Consider the following 21,439-nt stretch of genomic DNA (forward strand, 5'->3'; position numbering starts at 1 on the left):
TGGCCCTGGCCATTCTGAGCAATAAAAGTGGCCAGAAGTAGTGAAAGCCGAGCTGAAAATTGGAAGTAGCTTGATTCTAAAGACTTTTGTCCACCTCCACAGAAAGCATGTATCATCCAAAGAGGCTCAGATGATCTCTGAAACAAAAAGGCACTCTGATTTCTGAAGATACCAGAATTGTCCTGTTAGAGAGGGGTTCAGAGGGTCGGTCCTTCAGGGTAAAAGAAGAGGAATTTAAGAGACTTACATAGATTGTCAAGAATTATGAAAAGAGGAAAAAATTACTTCTATAGCTCATTGGTCCAGCACAGACCAGCTCAAAACAAACCATTATTCTAGGAAAGAGTTTACTTTGTACAGCCCTCAGGTATTCCTTCTCAGCAAATAACTTTCTTCTGGCCTGTCAACCAGTTAACAGAGTGGTCTCCACTTGATGGAGTCACTACTGTCAGCTTTATTTCACAAATGTGATTTATTTCACATAAATTTATATTTAGGTACTACATTCTGGTCAGTGCTCTTTTGCCAAGGAAACCAGTAAGTACAGCTCACTTTTCTTAGATTTGTACTGCATAGGAGTTTAACAAAAGCAACAAACCAGTATACCAACTTGGCACTGCTTAAGTGAACCAAGGGTGAAAAAGTATTTATGTATAGATGTAAAACGCTTTGCTTGATCAGAATATTCACACAATATGCTAATTGAGGGAGATAATTTCTTGGTCAAATTCCCACTTCAACTGGGATATTAGCACTTTTTGAAACACTGAAGAGACTATGACATGCTAAAAGCTTAAAACTGGTTCGTATTAAAATTTCTACATGTTTGGGGAAACTAAACATGCTTTACAGTAATTGGCCTCTGTAAATGTGGCCTAGGTACCACTTCTTGTTTTGAAAAGCCAATTTTACATCCAAGAGTGATGGGTTCCAGGTTATCCAGGTTAGTCCAGGTTAACTAGGTTCCAGGCCTACTTATTTGTCTTCCTGAGGAGATATGGCTATATGCCATCTCTTTGTGGGACCTTCTCTGGTTTGATACCCAGGGACTTAGCTGGTTTTAATTTGGTCTTTTGTGGAAAGTTTTATTTAAAAACGATTATGAAAAAGACCATTAATGCTGAAAAAGATAAAATTTGGTCCAAGATGAAATGCATACCAAGATGTGAGTAAACCATGGATACTTAAAGAGAAACTTTAAAAAAGGTATAAAATCACACACACATGACTCCACCACAATGAGCCATACTTGTTTTCAGGTAAAATCGTATACTTGTATATTCGTGTAAGGGATTAAAGAATAACAGACCCAGACAGTTTCTACCTAATTTTGTAGACTAGCCACAAACAGAGGTGATGCAAGTAGAAACAAAGTCATACAAAAGCAAAATCTTTGAAAAACTTCAGTCTCTCTTCTCACACAAGGAAGATAGGAAAGAAAGAATAAATTTTAAAATAAGGTAGAAAAACTAATACCCCAAAGCCAGAACTTTGCTGTTTTATGTTAAGAAACAGAGAACACAGTTAAGAATCCCTTTCTATCCTCCATTTTGGCAGCTTCTTTCTTTTCTGGGAATATAGAGATGAATGATAATAAGCCAACTCTACTTAAGTAGATAATTTAGCCATGAGCATTTGGGTTTTGAGATGGTATTGTGTGTTATACAAGGTGGACGTGCATGGGAACAGGCAGTTCCCAAAGTTCTTGATAGAACAGCCCTAGGTATTTGTAGGCGACCTAAGTGACCTCAGCTGTCAGCTACAGACTAGTAAATAGACTTTGCTTAAGTGTGCCCTACTAATCTGTTGAAAAGTTGGCTAAGTTGAGGAGAAAGTGTGCATTAGTTTGCTAGGACTGCCGTAACAAGGCACCATGAATGGGGTGGCTTAAGCAACCAAAATGTATTTCCTCATAGTTCAAGACCACAAGTTCAAGTTTAAGGTTTTGACAGGATTGATTTTATTTTGAACCCTCTCTCTTGTAAATGGTTGTCATTTCCTGCCTCTTCACATGGTCTTTCCTTGGCATTTGTGTCCTCATCTCTGTAAGGATACCAATCATATTAGTTCAGTGCCTACCTTAATGACTCCATTATACCGTAATTACTTCTATAAAGCACCCTTCTCTAAATGAAATCAGACACTGAGGTACTGGGCATTAGGATTTTAATAAGCAAATTTGGGCAAGGGTATTGAAATTCTACCTATGACAGGGTGATTTGGGCAAATATCCCTGAATGGCTTAGTAGAACTAGATGGTACCTGCTAAGAATTTTTTTACTACCAATAAATATCATTCAAGCCAAATATGTTGTATTTTTCCTAAAATTAATAAATGAATAATAATATTAGGATTACTTAGAATAATGTAGGATTTTAAAAACATCTTTGTAGTCTCAAAATTGTCAAAATAGAATTCAGGAATCCTGGTTGAATATTAAGTACTGATGAGTGGTATTCAATAAAGATGGTAATAATTAAAATAATTCTGAATAAATTTTAGAGAAATCCCTCCTGTGATGTAGGATTCTTTGTGATAGAAAACAAATACTACTTTTCCATATTTACATAACTTGAGTATTTCTTTGTGTGAATATAATTGACTCAAGAAATATATTCCCACTATTCTCTATTTCCCTAAACCATGCATGTGGTGCACTGTTCTTAGTTGGCCAATTATGGATGATAAATAATTGATAAAGTTAATAGATTGAAGTCCAAAAATCTGAGAAACATTGAAAGGTAAATTTTAAATGAGAGATTGAAAATGACATTAATATCTACATTTAAAATGCTATCTCTTCTTGATTTTTTTTTTTTTTGTGTGAGCAAATTTTGGATCCAAATTTCTTAGTAGAATTGCATGTGGTTGCCTCTGACAAAACCTACTGAATACTTTAACCTAGCTATAAGTAGTTTTGAGTTTCTTTTTACAAAGTGCTATATGACAGGCTTATTTAAAGCCTGGAGACTCAAAGTTTAAGGAGGAAAATACATATTGTTTATTAGACTACGCGTCTGCAAATCCCAAAAAGCTATAGGGTTTCTGTTTCCTAAAGGATAATGTTTACATCTTTAGACTTCTAAGGACTAGGAAGGGTATGAATTAACAGAGAGGCTAAGGATGAGCTATTATTCTCATTTTATCTTTGCAAGAAAATAAATAAAAAGTAAAAACAAAACAAAATATTGGAGGCAAGTTTTTAATATTCTCAAGGAAATATATTATTCTCAAGTTTTATCTCAGTAAAATTGCTGACATTAAAAACCATAAAAATAAGATTTGGGGGGAACTGTTTGAATACACACATGTATAATTGTTAATTTCACAATAAACAGTTCTGGTCCCCCCAAAGAGACATTGATTTTGTTTTGTTTCGTATTTTACAAATAAAGACATTTAAAGATGTCTCTCAGGTGATGGTAATTATACTTTGTCAGATCAGCCCATGACAGGGCTTGACATCAAGTAAAAATTTGCCTATAAGGTAATATGCATCCATCTCTCAAATATTTTTCCTTTTTATGAGCATTGTGGAAGGATACATTTGTGGTAAAGGTACTTACTAAGAACAATGCTATTATTTCTGATTTTTATATATAACTTCTCATCTAGTGATCTCAAACTGCATTACAAATGTAAACTTATTCATGTGTACAACACTAGTTTTTCCTACAATCTTACTTTACAAGCAGAGAAAGTGAAGCAAGGAGTTTCAGCATTATTTTAAACAAGTGTCCCCAATATTTGGATACATTGTCAATAATAGAAGATTCTCCCATGACCCCTGAGTTGATATTCTCATATGCATGCCAGGCTTTTCCTTATGAGAGAAAATGAAGTAGCTCATGTTTACTGTACAATATGTAAGGTAAAATGGCAAAACACAGTTATGTCAATACCATTTATGAAGAACAAATTAAAAAAAAAGACCTCCTTCATAAAATCAATAGAAAGGGAACGAAAATCAAGATGAATGGGTAAGGGAGAATAGGTAACCAGGATAACAAATGAGTGGAATTTTCACACAGGCCTGCTTCAGTGAGCAAAGGTAAACAATTACTTGCTGATTGTGTGTTTTCACGGAATAAGTTGGGTCAACAGCGTTGGCTAAGAGAAAGAGAGAATAAATTGTTGAGGCATAAAACAAAAATGTTTATCTGAGCTTTTATCATCCCTTGATCTAATGTGGAATTCATAGATGGAGCCCAGTGCACGGCAGAGTTGACTCTTGGTTTATACATAGCCTTGGAATTGTTCAGCAAACCATAAAACATGCTTTCTCACTTTTCTGCTTGAATGATTTTAGAGATGCTCTCTAGGGACCAGTTTCTCTAATGGTGAAATCTAATTCAATTGTTAGCTCACTCAGTCCAGAGGGAAGGCCATGGAGGAGACGGCACCACAGATAGCACAGAATGGAGAGGAGAGCAGAAGTATGTGGCTTCTGGCTGAATGGGTTGGTCACCTGCCTTTCCTCATCGTTTTTACTCATCTAATTCAGGTGAAGCCCCACTGTGCAAGGATTACATACATCTCACCCAATTTTAAAATGATAGTAACAGTTTGTCTTTTTCCTGATTTTACTTTCAATCCCTATTATTTAGCACTTCCGGGAGTGGACTATGTCATTTCACTATGGTTTTCATCTTACTACAATTAGTTACCAAACAATTAAATGACTGCATGGTTTATACACCCTTTAAAATTAACATAAAGGTCCCCAAATGCCACATTATCTTCATTTCATATTGTTGATGTTTATTTAGTTTTGCACTCATTTTGAGAAGTTATAATGCTTTCTGGTGATAATGAATTTTTAATGCCACAATTGTCAACAATTATGTAGGGTTTGTGCTTTGAGTTATTTGTGTGCAGTGATTATGGATGTGATCTTCATTTGGCTGTTCTCCCTGAGCCGTTTCCACATGAATGGGTGATTTCGTTGCATATGGACATGAGGACAAGGTGAACAGGTTGTCTCATATATATTAATTGATTAGGCCTTCTTTCATACTTTTACTTCATAGGTATACATATAAAAGACCAGTGCTCTGGAGACTTTTAAATTTCTCCAGGTATCTGGTTTCCAATGAGAACAAAAGAATTACAGAATTTTGGAAACTAAGGGAAGCTTCTCTAGCAACCTGACTTTATAGATGGAAGAAGTGAGGCTCAGTGATGTTAAATCACCAAGTTAGTTAATGACAAGGCCAGGACTCGAACTTGACTCTGTCTTTTCATGTATTTACAACGTAGACCTTCTCTATGACAGGCACTTGCTGTTTGTGGTAGTTGAAAATCTTAGACCCTGAGGTATGAAATTTGTTAAAGGACTATATGTCTTTTCCACTGTCCTGTGGATGGATTCAATTGGACTTTGATTTCCTGATGAAGCACTTCCATGATTTAATACAATGTTTAAGAAGTATAAATTCTTAGGTAACTGTATTTAACCCTTGGCTGTTCTTCCACTTTTACCTGTATGGTTTTCACAGAAGTTATCTTAAACTAGCTTCATGCATGTGTCCTTATTCTAGTTTGATTAAAGTTTTTTAAGATTAGCACTTCCTGCTCTAGTAGCTGGCGTCTTTTTTTTTTTTTTTCTGGTTCCCACTCTTCTCTGGTATAGCTAATCTAGGAAGGAAACCACTAAAGATCATGCAAGAGAAGGAAGACCCTTTTATAGTACTCCTCTGACAGATATTTTAAGGATGATACTCATGAAATTTTCTCCCCATAGCCAGTCTCTCAAGAGATTTCTTAAAACTTATTATTCTCTCCTCTACAGAATGGGAATATAAGGGTCAGTACTTTAAAAAAAAATTAATTTTACTGGTACATTTAATGTATACAATATAATGACATTCATTGTTGGAAATTTGTACCTTTACATGATCAATCTTGGTTCTTATTTTTCCCCATTCCCCTACCTTCCCTTCATATAAAGACTTTGTTTCCATTATTTTTCATTTTCTCGTATTAATTCCATCTTGCCCAATGCCAGAACAAAAATGTAGGTTTTATGGCTGTCAATGTGAAGTCATGTGATTGGCTTTTTCTTATGAGCAAGGGATTCTTTCTCATTTTCTTAATTCTATCTTTTTGTCTCTGATGATAATTAGTTTATATGAAATGTTATAGTTTATACAATGCTTTCATATGCATTGTTTCCCTGAGCCTAAAAACAAATGCATAATGTAGGTAGAATTTTCCTTATATTCTTCATTGTAAGTGTGGAACTAGAGGCTCAGAAGATTTGGTAATTAATAAGATCACACTATTGGTATTAGATGAAGCAGGGGCAATTTGCTGAGAAGTCATCACTATTAGTTCCATTAAGCAACACTACCACTATGCTGACCTTTAAAATAATTTTTCTTAATTATTTATAAACTATATTGAAGCATTTCTAAACAACAGCATTTTGTCAGACCATAGAACATGTGTCAAAAACTTATTCATGTAGGATGCAATGAAATTTAAGCATCAATAAAAAGGTGCAAAACTTTAACCAGGTATGCCTTTATGTAGGTTTCATTAAATAATGGATACAAATAATGGCATTTGGTCCAGTACAGATAGTCTTCCCTGGGGGAGGCAGTTTGTATTTCACCATAGAAGTTAAGAAAGCAGATGGTAGCACTAGACTGGTTTCAGTCTTATTTCTGCTGCTGCTTCTTAGTGATGTAGCCTTAGGCAAGTTACACCTCAGTTCCTCAGTTTCTTGATCTATGAAATGGACATAGTAATAGATCATAGATCATAGGATTGTTGTGAAGATTGAAAAAAACATGAATGCATACCTTTACACACACACACACACACACACACACACAGACTAAAGAGCAGGAGGGCTTGGCATACTGTAAGCTCAACTGAGTATGTTATTGTCTAAGATCCTATGTCAAGAAAGCAACCTAGACTGCAGTAGTATAAGAGAGATTCTATTTTCTTATGAATGACTAAATATTGAGGTCATACTCTTCAGTGAAATAAATAGGTCACACATGTGTAAATACCGAATAGTTTCTCTAGTGTGAAAAGCTAAAACTGTAAATAAGATCCAAATGGTATAACTGACAATGTAAAGTAGGAAGAAAAGGGCTACGTAGGGGAAATGGGAAGGATAGGGGAATGGAAATAAGGGAAAAGAAAAATATGAGAAAATGAAAAAATGGAAAAAACGTTATTTGTACATAGGGAAGGGAGGAGGGGGTGAAGAGAGGGCAGAGGTATGGGGAAAAAATGAGAACCAAGACCTGTCATGTGAAGGTACAAGATCCCAATGATGAATGTAACTGTACTATATACCTAAAAAGTACCAATAAATTCAATGAGAAAAAAAAAAAGAGAATTCTAGGGTCTGCAGAGCAGAGTCCCTACAGAAATGCAGGAGTGTGTGTAATGAAGCTGGTATTATTGGTGGGCACATTGGAGTCAGTAAGAGTTGGAATCTCTGACAGAGCTAAGGTGTCCTTGTTGTGAGGCCCAAGGGCCTCTTCCGTCCTTATCAAGAGGAGTGCTAACCTTCTTTCCTTTCATACAACACACTAAGGCATCGTTGTGTATATAGTCCCCACTGAGCTTGGTCCAGGGGAACAGATCTCGCCTCTGAGGTAAAGATTTAGAGCAAGTGAAATTGGGATCCTTCCATTATTACCAGATGAATGACAGTATAGAAAATTTTGGAAAAGGCTGCATGAAAGCTCTCAGTCATTAAATGGGTGGCCAACTTAATATTCCAAACTCTGGAATGTGTGCTGTCAGATAAGGATAAACACCTATGAAGAGAAGCAGCACTTGCCTTTGGAAGTCATTACATTTTGGCTGCAGAGGAGGGTTTTAGGAAATGACTAGGTGGGATAATCAAGGAACAGTGGCTTGTTCCTAAATGACTTAGACTGGTGTTGGGATTATGAAGGTGGGGGGAAATCAAAAGCTATATAAATGTCTGTTCTTTCAAGTTAGGGTTTCTCTGTGAACCAGGGTCAGGCGGAGGTTGCCTATGGTGAGAAGTTTTCCTGTCTTCCCTTTTAAATTCAAGATCTTTAAGGGCAAGCAAGGACTGAGTGCGTGTACACACTCAACTCCCTAAGTGCCTCACTCTTGTTGGTGATAAACAATTGGTAAGCAAACTGAAAAGGCCAGGGAGATAAGGTAAGAGCTTGACTAAGCCAGAGACTAAACAGAAATGAAGCCTTAGGCTTGATGCTTGATCATTTGAGCCACCTGCCGGAGCATAGAATGCTATATAGACTTCTGGTGATGACTGGATGCTTTTGGAGTGTGAGGAAATGAAAATCAACCCAGTCTCTGTGGGAGAAACTAAAAAAAACATACATTTTAGGAACCAAGGGAGTCAGTGAACATAGTTTTAAAAATGTTTATCTGTGTCCTTCATAAACTGATGTAGTGGGGGATTGTTATGGTGTGGCCCTGTTAGGGTTTATATTTAGTTGCTCACCAAGAGCCTCATATACATAGGCGAGGCTTTTGGAAAGTAATTGGATTATGAGGCCTTATAGCTATTAGGTGTTGGGGTCTGTTTGGGAGAGGTAGGTCATGGTGGCCGGAAGTGTGTATCTTTTTCCTAGGGTCCTGGGTGCCTGGTATCATGTCTCAGTGATGAGAAAGTGACTACAACAGGGATTATTGTCATTAGCTAGAAAGGGAAACAGAGGCAAAGAAAAGCAAACAGTTTAAGCCTCTGTAGTAGTAGAAGGCAGAATAGAAGGGGGGGATTAACTTATTGTCCTTGTTTTGTCTTTTGGTTTAAAATCTATAAAATCCAAGTGGTACATGATACTCAATTAATTTGAGGGAAGAAATCTAAAATTGGTTAGTACATGACAATTGCAATCTCCTTAGAGTGAAGAGGGAGAACCAGGGCTTTCTTTGAATGGAGCACAGTAACAGAATAGATGTGAGAAGCTGTCTTCTGGAAACTTCAGCCTGTGGTCTAATCCATCCCAGAAGAAAGTTTTAGTCTCATTTTGTACTGAATTCTCAAGCAGGCAGCCTTAGGTTTTTTTTTTTTTTTTTTTTTTTTTTTTGTAAATGAGGCATGACTTTAATTCAAACAGCATTAGTCAGTGACTGAAAAGCCAGCTTTGAACTGTCTTCTCAGGACAATTGGTCTTTCTGTTTCCCTTGTTTTTCTCTTCTCTAGTCCAAGCAATTTGAGTTACTTTCCACTTGCAGTCTGCAAATGGCTTCTGAACAGCCTGGATAGCCACATCTAGGTCATAAAAGCTACCCATTACATTGTGTTGGCACATATATTTTAATCATTTCACTTATGTTGGGCCAGACCTGATAGAGTTTCATCCACTTGCATTGTGTAAACTCCTAACATGATAAACCTTTGCTATCAATGGAGAAATTTTAAAGTCAACTTTCACACTGGTTTTAAAATATCAAAAACTTTAATGGTAATATTGGAATTCCAACTTAATGCTAAGGAAAATGTTTGAGTAAAGCTGTCATAACCCTTAGGCTCTCTGAGATAGTAGCAGTAGTGGGTAGGAAGGGAGCAAGGCTGTATTTCAGTTTTCAAAAGAAAGATTAGTAAAGAGAAATTTCTTTTTTTTTCTCTTTTTTCTAATGGCTAGGATATGGATATATTTTGTTAACTTAGTTCTAGCACTGGAGATGTAAGTATTGTATTTTAGTTTGTGGCATCTTGGACTTTTATTTATTTGCACTACTATTATCGAATCAGGGCCTTGTAGTAGGCCAAGCACACTACCCCTAAGCTATTTCCTCACCCTCTTTTAAAGCAGGGTTTCACTAAATTCCTCAGGCTGGCCTGAAACTTGTGATCCTCCCGTCTTGGCCGCCTGAGTCTCTGGGGATACAGGTATGCACCACCATACCTAGCTTCTCTCTTTCTTTTTATCTGTTCATCTTTTTTCTCTTTTCTGTCAGTCTCTGAGCCCTTTAAAACCATTTTTTTTCTTCTCTCTGACCCTGTTAATTAGGGCAGTATCTGGCACCAAGTAGATTCTTAATAAATACGTGTTGAATTAAAAAAAGTGCATCTCAATGTGTGGGAATGATCAAAAGGTGATGTAAATATGAATAATTTAATTTATACTTTTATTCTTGGATAACAGTTTGGGTTATATTTTGATTAATATCTAGTATTGTGCTGTACCACAATAGGTCGGAGTAGAAATTATGGATTTTGTGGCTGACTTGTCTGAATTTGACTCTTCTCCCATCTACTCTCTGTGTACCATGAACAAACTAACCTCTCAGTTTTCTCATTTCTAAAGTGAGATCATTAGTAGAATACAGCACGCAAAGTTGTTGTACTTTATGTGGTGCTTATGACAATGTCTGGTATTGTACCTAGAAGTGCTGAGCAAGTGTTAGTCATTATTTTATTACTCATGTCTTGGAAGTGATTCTCCTAGAGCAAGGTTACTAAAAGGGTGCTATCTTTATTAGCAAAAACTCAAATCAGTTTTTGAACCCCTGCAATTATTTCAATAAGTGTTCAAAGTGACATATGGTTTCCTCTCAGTCCTTTTTTGGAATTTATTTTTAGTAGTGGCGAAATCAGACATTTTAAATGATCATAGCTCCTGATGTCCATTATCTTGTTCAAGACCAGCTTTCTAAATACATGCAATATGAAAACCTCTTGGCCAGAGATGAGTTCCAAAACCACTCTTCTAAGAAAAAAGTCTTATGTGGAGAGAGGAGGTCAGAATTCTCATTATAAATTTACAACACAGAAATAATATATTCTACCAAGTAGTCAGTCTTCAAAGTTTGATTCTTTGAAGGAAACGCTTCTGATTTATATGACTTAGGCCACTGAAAAATCTGATGAACTAAACAGGGAGTTCCTAAATCAATTGGAAAAAAATGTTTCTTTCTGGATTATTGCAGTTCTAATATGTGAAGTTGAGAAAAGCTGCATGTCAGCTCACTGCAGGATGCTTGATATAATTTTATGGTATGTTTAAATCTCTGCAATATGAGAAGACAACTACTATGCTTTACTCCCAAATTGGCTTTTAAGTTACATTATCCTTTTGCTGTGTTTCCTTCCTGTTTGAGTTCCTTTTGTGTGTGTGGAGCTTCTCAAAGCCTTTACCATGTGGGATTATATTAAGTGGCACTAGTAACCAAATTTAACACCAATAAACATGGAATGGCTCCTTATAAGGCAGAAATCAGGAAATGGAAAGTGCTAGTAGTTAAATATAAGTTTATGTATCTACTAAAAAACAGGCTAACTTTTATGGCAATGCTATGTGTGCTTTCTTGTGTTGAAAAACTTGACATCTTTTTCACATTAAATATTTCAAGATCGTCGAATTATTTATCCTTCAAATACAATGAGTAAAACTATCCCAAAAGGAGGAAAATTGCAAATTACTGAAATTACAACTGTTTTTACTTTTCTCTAATGGAAGTAGCTTTAAAATCCGTAGGGGGAAAATCCAATTTGAAGGAAAGCAGTATTAGAAACCATGCAATTATGTATAGTGAACATTTCCTCACTGATGGGAAAATTCAAAATACATGAAGAAAAGCCTTCATGACCATTTCCCCAATAAGGAGAGTGGATATTGTACACTAGTATTGGGAACTCTTGTAGCCAGGGAGGCAGAGTAGAAATGAATTTATTTTCACATCCTGGATTGGGATAAGGGCACGGTATCATTGATGGGGACAGGACAATTTGCCAGAAATCATATGGGGATTAAAATATAGAACCTGAGTTTCCATTCTGACACTGCTCCTGAGAATAATAATCAAAGAATAAAAACTGTTTAAAGAGTCAAGTTGTAAAACAGTTGTTGTGCACATTAAATGAGATAATTTTCTCAAGTAATCAAGTTTGGGTATGTGATGTAAATCAAGCTGCTTAACCAAATTTTATTCCTATGGTAAAACAAGGAATGAACAGTACTCCCTCGCTCCTTCAGGGATAGAGCCTTTCAGCAATTTATATTAAATACAGAATATATTAACATTAATAAGGAAGTCTAATGTTGTTGGTTATTAGACCTATTTAGTGTCCTTCTCTACTCACATGTTGTTATTTTTCATGTGAAATTTGCATTCAGGTAGGTATGAAATGATTGAACCAGGGGAATATGAAAATGACTAAGTGCAAAGGTAGATGGGGTATTGCGAAGCATATTTAAACCCACCCAGGATGAATGTGTCAAACTATAGAAACATGAGACAGAGTTACTACAGCCTCGTGTATGAACACTCCGGGTGAAGCACTAATTTGCTTCTGTTTAGGCCCCTTCTCTCTCAAAAATAATTTTTATATGGCTTATGGAGCTGTGGCACTTAAATCGATGAGGGAAAATAAGTCAGGCACAAACCCTCAAAACATTATATAGGGAATTGAGAGGTATTAAACCCATTTTTTCTCTACATTTTGTAGTTCTACTCTTAGGGTTATGAAATTGTTTTCCCAGGATATGACTATAGAGTTTACTGGCTGTTGTTCTTAATCCTCCTATTATGCAGCCTTATCTTTGTGGGGTTTGGACATTATGGATCTTTGCCCATAACTTCTCCACAACTAAGTATCCACAATGGCTGAAACATGACCTTTGGCAAGATATATCAGATAAATGTGAATCTTTTTAATCTTCCTTTTCTGAAGATGTGATAAAAGGTTAAAACATAGAAAAGCTCTAAATATGGATTCAATGAGTGACTGTATTCATCAGCAGCATATAAGATAAAGATTGATGATATTTCCTCTTATCCTTTCCTCACTTGTACTAGAAGTAACTTATATCTTGAATTTGATAATTATCATTCTCATTTATATACTTTCTTTTACTAAAGACAGTGATGTAGAAAATGAATGATAAATATGTATAAATAAAATCATGCACACTTCTTGTGAAATAATCTATCCTATTGAAACTTGCCATATTTTTGCTTGGTTTTATGTTTACAAAATTCATCCATGAGAGTATGTGTGGGGCTGATTTGTTCATTTTCACTACTGTAGGCTTCTGTTTTATGAATATTCTACAAGTAATTTATTCGTTGTTCTCTTAATGGACATTTAGGTTATATCTAGCTTTTGGCTTTGTAAATACATTTACTATGAGTCATGTTGTACATACTTTTTCATGTGCATTTGCAAAAAAAAATTTTAGTACATGTTTGAGATATGTAATAAATATATTCATTGTGGGGAACTGGTAAATATACATATCACATCTTAATCCTTTTTAACTCTCTTTTCTCTTCCTCTCCTCTTCCTCAATCCCTAACATATGCAAAAATTACTATAGGATACCTGTCTAGGAGAGGACTTCATGGGTCTTAGGATATGTAGTCCAATTTTACTAAACGTCACTGAATTACTCTTCAAAGGGATAAAAACGTACATTTCCATTAGTGCGTGAACATTTCTAGTGTTCCACATGCTTCCCAAATTTGTGATTGTCAAGCTATATAATATGTTCTAATCTGACAGATTAGAAATGAAGTTCTTCTGTTTTTAATTTTCATACCTCTTATCACTAATAGGATAGTTCATGTCGTTGTATTTTTGTTGCCCATACAGTTTCATATTCTCTGAATTTCTGTTGCTATGTTTTGCCCATAAACCAATAGGTTTAATTATCATTTTTGTTATTTTTTATTGTAGTAAAAAAATATATATGTAATGCAACATCTGCCATTTTAACCATTTTTAAGTTTATGATTCATTGGGATTAAATATATTTATAATACGCAATGTTGTTGTATATTGCTATTTCCAGATTTTTTCATTACTTCAAACAGAAACTATGTAACCAGTAAGTGACAATGACTTTCTTCTCCTTCCCTATTCATCCTGACTTGATGACTTTTAATCTGCCTTCTGTCTCTTTGCGTTTTCTTGTCAGATATTTCATATAAATAGAACCAATTATATTTATCCTTTTCCTTTTTGCTTACCAATATTTCACTTAGCATGTTGTTTTTAAGTTATCCATGTTGCAGAATATATTCAAATTTCATTTCTATTTTGTGGCTGAGTAATATTCCATTAAAAGAGTACACCATGTCTAGTTTATCTTTTTATCTGTTGGTCACTTTGTTGTTTCTTTGGGTGTTTTGGACAATGCGAAAATGAATATTGACAAAGTATCTCTTTAAACCCCTGGTTTAAATTCTCTGAGGTATGTATTTAAGAGTGGGATTGCTGGCTTAATTCTGTATTTAACTTTTTCAGAAATGGCTAAATTTTATACAGAGGCTGCACTAATTCACAATCCTATGATCCTTGTGCAAGGTTAAAATTTCTCTTCATTCTTACCAATACTTGTTAATTTCCTCTTTGAAAAAAACCAAAAAGCCCAGAGCCATATGTCTTAGTCATTTTCCTCCTCATAATACCCAATGCCTACAATTTTAAGAAAAAAAGTTTTATATTGGCTTATAATTTCAGAAGTTTCAGTCCTTTCTTGGTCTGTTCCAAGGAAGAAAAGATGTGGTAGACGGGCCAGGAGGAAGAAAAACTGATCATGTCACTGTGGCCAAAAGCAAGGGAGAAAGGAGGGGACAGAGCGGGAGATATACTCTTCCAGGTCATGACGCTAGCAACCCATCTTCATCTTGGAACCACGTCCTAACAGCAAATTAGCAATAGCACCCTATAATCCAGTTACCTCCCTAAATCCCACCGCTGAACACAGGAATCTTTTGGTGGACATTCTAGATCCAAACCAAAATGCCACATTGATAGCTGTAAGGCAATATCTTCTTATGGTTTGATTCCCACTTCGCTACTGAATAATGATAATAAAATTGTCTTTGGAGAAATGTCTAAGTCCTTCGTCTTAAAAAATTTTTTTTGGTATTGAGTTGTAGGAATTTTTCATATATTCACATATGTGTTTTCCAAATAGTCTCTCTTATTCTGTAGGTTAACTTTACTTCCTTTATAACATTTTTTTGATGTTTTACTTTTGACAAAGTCTAATTTGTCTATTTTTGTTACTTGGTGTTTTATTATCATTTTTATTGATTTGTAGTACATCTATAAATATAGGTATAAGTCTTTTTACTGTTATATTCATTAAAATACTTCACCTTCCTCAACTATGTGACTTGTTATTTTTTATTTAAATGATATTTTGATAAGTAAAAGTGTAAATTTTAATTTTCACATTTTTGTATAATTATTTATAGCTTACACTTTCTCATTTCTTTAAGAAGATGACCTTGTTTAAAGATCAAAATAGGGCCAGGAATTTAGCTCAGTGGTTCTGCCACCTGCCTCACAAGCATAAGGATCCGAGTTTGATCCCCCGTACCCAAAAAAAAAAAAAAAAAAGATCAAAATAGTAGTATTCTATTCCCCCCCAAAAAAACTCTATGTTTGGCTTTCAAATGTAAAGTTTGTCTAGTTTTTTTCTTGGTGTAACTGGCACAGTAAGAGCACTTCTAAATGCCACCACTGAACTCCAAATGTCACTGTCAGTGCCCCACAGGCATCTGTTCATTTTCTTCTGTTATTGTTTCTTGTCTGGTCCTTTTGGGTCATCCCAACTGATTTTTGCTTTTTCCAGAAGTGAAAACACGGACTGACTGTCTCTCCTTGTCTAAATCTAGTCCAGTTATTACTGGTAGAATTGGGTTAAATCTTCTGTCTTGTTCCCAGCATGAGTGTAGGTTTTACTACTTCTTATTTTCTATATAATTTCATTAAAAATTTGCAAGATGAAAAGTTTGGCCTCTATTAGTACTGTCTCAAGGGCTCTCTAGTGTCTCGTCTAGTTTCTTTGGCCATTGACAGTGTTCTCTGTTCCTTGGTCATTCGTAGTCTTGACATTCCGGAAACAGAACACCACTTAATTGGTAGCATGACATATACAATTTGTTTTATGAGATGAACTGGTTTTTCCTCTTCTTCATTTTTTCTCTTCAAAAGTCATATTCACCCTTATATTTTCATAAATTACATGTTATTTGATAAAGGCTAATAAATACTATTTCAGGAACCTGGTTGCTATTGATACTAGCATTTTGTGTTGAGAGATGAAAATAATTGTTAGTAGTGAATCTGTTAAGAAAATGATTTAAATGATCCCTGTGGCTGGTAGAAAAAGATGTGAAAAGAGGAATAGGAAGAACATTGCTTTTTTTCACTTTCTGCTTTCCCTAAAAGCAGGAAATTTTATTCAAAACCTACGTCACATAAAAGACAATATAAGACAGATGTGGTGATACATATCTGAAATTCCCATATTCTGGCAGGCTGAGGATGACACTAGAATCATAAATTCAAATACATCCTAGGAAACTTAGCAAGGTTAGCAAAATCCTACCTTAAATTAATAATTTAGAAAAGACTGAGGATGTAGTTCAGTGCAAAGGCCCTGGGTTTAATCCCCAATACCACAAAACAGCAACAAGCTCATACCACAAAGAACACAAAGACCAGTGCCACAGCCCAATACCACAAAACAACATGTCTCTTCCATATAAGGCGCAAGAACACCTTCACCTGCTATCTCGATCACTACTAACATGCAACTGACATATTTATAAAACATTTCTGGTTACTCCCTGACTATTCTTTTTAGATCATGATACAGAATGTATTTACCATTGCTATTCTTGAATCATTTTTGTTATGAAAAATTATTTTTTCATAGAATGGCTTGCATATGTTCTTTATCAATATCTACTTATATTATATTAAAATAAAAAAAAGGTTTAAAGAACATGGATTTTGGAACTTGAAAATAAGAAAGCACACCAATTGCAAGGGGTGAATCTTATAGATTCTTGACTGCTTGTCTTTTTCTTTAAGAAATTTCAAAATATTCATGACTGTGAAGCGGAGGGAAAAGGTGGAGATTCAGGTAGGATTTTGAAGATCTGGATTATCATCCTGATTCTTCTTAATAAATGAGTGTGTTTTCTGTATATTGTCTCTGAGTGCTTCTTATATGGGATAGTGATGCTCACACTGATGGAATGACAGGAGTGCTGAGAAGATATAACAGGCACTGCACAGGAAAGTCTCATGAACTGGACAGTACAAGCCACAGGTTAGGTATCGAATTGCCCAGCTGGTGAAATTGGAGCAATTTTTACTTTTGAATTATTTTTATGACTTGCCTATCTAGCCATATGCAGACAGCCATCATCCCCTGAATTTTAGATGAAAGGCAAATGGATGGTTTCCTCTAGGGTTGCCTGGGGAAGAGAATGGGGTGTGTGGACCCTGCAGCCTTGCCAAGGGAAGAGCGAGCCCGGGGCACGGAGAACATCCACGCCGGGATGGGATTCATACCGTTTGTGTTTCCCTTACCTTCCTTTCTCTGTTTTTGCTAAGCTTTTGGGAGAGGTCTTGCTCTGTGTTGCTTGTTATAGATTTGGCATTATAAGAAATATGATCGTTCTCGGCAAAACATTCCAGATCCCGGAAAGCGACTACAGAATAAGTTACTCTGTGGGATGATTTGATTTAAAATGTGTCCAGTTTCTACCCTGCAGAAGGCTCCTGGAATATTTGTAGCATCTGTGGGCCCCAAGCTACTTCAATCCAGGTCTCCAGATGCTGGCAAGTATTTCCTACTATTAAATCAGCCTTAAAGTACTGCCACATGCACTTCAATCAAACCTTTCCCACACACACGTTCCCATAAAATTGCCGCTCTACAGCAAATCTTTTTAACCACACTCACACAAATGTGGCTTTTTTTTTTTTAAAGAAATATAAGAGGAAGAAGTATATTGTTGAGTTCAAGAACAGGGAATTTGTGTGCCCTCACTGAGCTTTATGCTGTGGGATGGAACCCTGTGGCTGCATCCTCAGGATGTTGACAGATGATATTCAATTAGGTTTTAAAACATTGAGATACCATTATGCCATAAGGTTGAAACTCAAGGATAAACCTTGTTTTATAGGTTTCTTAGCCTCCGATTCATTCCTCCAAACTTTATAGCATTTAAAGTATTTTTCTTGGGCTGGGGATTTAGCTCAGTGGTTCGGTGGCCTGTCTTGCAAGCTCAAGGACCTGAGTTCAATCCCTGGTACCCCCACCCCCTCCAAAAAAGTATTTTTCTTACACCCAGGTGAGGTAGGCAGAGCAGGTTATTATTCATGTTTTCTTTTCAATTAAAGAAACTAAGGCTGGAAATATTAAGTATAGTTCACTATACTAAAGTCCATAAGATTTTTAAAAAACTTTTGTGTTACTTATTTTCTAGATTTCTAATATAATATAGCTTAATTTTTTGAGCAATGACCAGAAATCACAGGAGTCAGGCCAGTATTTTTTAAATGCTTTGAGATCATAGCAAAATGGATATATATTTTGGTAAAGGAATGCGTGTCCTATTCCTTTTAAATCATGATGTCCCTCAAGAGCTAAAGGCAGATATTTCATAGGACAAACTTAGCCATAGGATAGAGGAGGAGGATTTGACTTTTAGAAACTTCTCACCAAGTGGAGGAGGAAAAGAGAGAATTTTAATCCTTTAAAAGTAGTGGGGGGGATTTGGCTCAGTGGTTCTGCCGCCTGCCTTGCAAGCACATGGACCCAAGTTCAATCCCCGGTAACAAACAAACAAACAAAAAAATGTGGGGAAATAGCTAGACCTGTATCAGTAGTGTTATAATTTTAATATTGATAGCAGCAGGATGCCATTTGGTCATAATCTAGAGATAAATCTGGCATATAGGTCTGGCATACTCAGTCTCTACAGCCAGCAGGTAGGATGTGGAAGATCCCAAAGTTCCTGTGAGAACCTTTGAGGGAAAAATACAGATGTAGTACGGACCATTAAGTCTGAGATCAGAATTAGGGGCCTCTTTCCGTCAGAGATATGTAAGCTTGATCATGGCCTTCAGCAGCTACTCCAATCTCAGTTCTGTATCCAGTAGTCACTGTAGAACCTCAGAGACCAGGGCTGCCCCAGTGACAGAACTTAGAGACCCTTCTGCTGATCAAGCCCCATTCCCCAGCTCCAACCCAACACCCTGAGGACTCGTATAGCCATATGGCACCTTCTCTTCCAAGACATGGAGACATCAGAAAGAAACTTGAGAGATGAATTTTATTTTCAATGAGAGTTTAAGAAACTTTCAAATCAGTTTAGACAGAGAAACATTCACTTTATTAAAAATTTCTTCTTTGATCATCATTGTTTCCATTTTCCCCATTCCTCCAATTTCTGAAAAGTAGATAGCTTTTAAGAAATTTAACTTAGTTTCAGGGATACACAGAAAATTCTTTTTCTGCTGCTGCTGATTTTTTTTTTTTTTTTTTTTTTTTTTTTTTGCTTTTTGGTATATATTAGGATGTGAATTGCTCACCTTGCTATAATAGAAAAAAGACATATATATTTCATGGATATTGGAGCTGAAGGCTATGTTAGAGGTCAGTGTACATGAAAACCTTAGAAACAATGGAAAACCATAGGCATTATTCCTTTCTCCTATTTGCTTTTGTTCTTGCTTGCCTAAGGATTTTTCTTATATATAATGGACATCAGCAAAAGTGCCTTCCTCCAGGAGGGCTGTCCTGGAGCCTACAGTGTGGGCCTCTAGGGTCTCTTGACTTCTTGATTTAATTACTGTAAGACCTTTTGCAGTTGCCCCATGGAGTTTCTAGGCTTTCCAGAAGCTGTGCTATAAATCTTCTACCCACCAAAACCTTTTGTATATCTCTCAGCCAGAATAATTGAGAAGAAAATTATGTTCATGTTATTTCAGTTGGAGAAAGTGCTAATAATTCAGAGGTATGTGCAGTGGGATGCAGAAATCTATTACTTTTAGGGTTAGCTCTATATCCCACTGACCTTGGAAACTCCCTGAGCCACTGTAAAATGGACTGGGCTGTGAGATTTTGAATGTCAAGTAATTGATTTGCCTATTCGTTTAGCACATAGGTATTAAGCGCCTACTATGTGTTGTCTCAGGTGCTGGGAAATGATTAGCCTGCACAGTACTTGCCTTTCATGTAGACCAATAAATTGAGAGGCTCTGTATAGATTGTAAGGTGATGTTCCCACATAAAATCACCATAGAAACACATAACTTTATAATCCAATCAATTTCACAGCAACAGTTTTCGTTTGAGCCTTCCTGAACATTCTCAGCCAGCTCTTTAACAAGTGTGGTGGTGGATGCCCAGGAAAGGCAGTGGAGCACAAAGTGTTAGCACCAATATAACTGGAAATGGCTCTGACGACTGGAGCAAAATGATGGAAATGACTGACATTTCAGCACCTATTACAGTACAAATACAGCACTAAGCGCTTTCCATGTGTTACTGCACTTGGGGGGACTCAGTCTCATTACCTTTGGCTCTAAACTTCCAAATAGATTGTAGATTGTTTTCCATCAGAACTTTCTGTCTTCTTTACCATGGCCTCTACTCCAATTTAGTAAAAATACTACACAGGAGGCCACGAAATGGACTAAAGAGAAAGAAAATTCTTAGTGGAGAAAGGGTGTGCACGAGGGAGAAACAGATGGACAGGGTAATAGCAGTGAGTTCACCTCTTAATTTCATAAGTAAAAGGTATTTTATAGTTTTCTATATTATTTTTAAAATAATGAAACATTTCAAAAGTGAGAAGTCATGTCATGTGTTATGCTTTGGTAGGCTTAATCTAAAGAGAAGTAAAGTATTTCATATGATTTTATGGGGAACTTTGGAAAAAACACAAAGAGTAACCATCTGGTATATTTTTAAAATCTGCTTTGGAATGTATATTTTATATATTTTCTGGATTGTCGTATTTTACTGCCAAGCATGTTTGCAGATACTCCTGTTTCAGAGCCACATGTTCAGATGATTGCTGGATAAGGACCAACAAACTAAAAATCCACCACAACAAAAACCCCAAACACAAATTCTCAAAACAGCATTTTGGCTCTCCTTTATTCAGAATACTAAATGAAACAGAGTTTCAAACTAGGGCCTATATATTTTAAATGTTCATGGATAACTCATCTATAGGAAAGCAAACCTTTGAGCCTCAAATGGTTCATTTTCTGGGAGTGCACCATTTTCCATCTATAGAGGGGTTAGCATTTAAATATGATGATTTAAATGGGAAAAATTTAATTTTTTTTTTTTTTTTTTGGTACTGGGGATTGAACTCAAGACCTTGTGCTTGCAAGGCAGGTATGGTGCCACTGAGCTAAATCTCTGGCCAAAAAAGCTGTATTTTCTAAAATTTATATACTTTTTCTTTTGAACTCCATAGCTGAAAATTTTGGACAAAACTTAAATTTGTGAACACATTTTTATTTCATGTTTTGAGTAAATATTTAGTTCAAACATCATCACTGTCATTTTACCCCTCTCAAGAAGACTATATTCCTTTTGAAAATGGGCTTGGATATAGGAAAAGGTGTACTTGGGTTCATAGAGCAGAGGCTTTGCCTCCAGTATCTCTGGGACTTCCACGGAACTTTCCCTC

At 35.9% G+C, this 21,439-nt stretch overlaps 1 pseudogene; it reads right to left on the reverse strand.

Moving 5' to 3' along the window:
• Positions 1-7,443: 7,443 nt before the first annotated feature.
• LOC117286068 lies at positions 7,444-7,553 on the reverse strand (annotated as a pseudogene).
• Positions 7,554-21,439: the final 13,886 nt, after the last annotated feature.

Source organism: Fukomys damarensis, unplaced genomic scaffold (genome assembly GCF_012274545.1).
Source record: "Fukomys damarensis isolate Sample0158 unplaced genomic scaffold, DMR_v1.0_HiC HiC_scaffold_14, whole genome shotgun sequence".
Taxonomy (NCBI): Eukaryota; Metazoa; Chordata; class Mammalia; order Rodentia; family Bathyergidae; genus Fukomys; species Fukomys damarensis.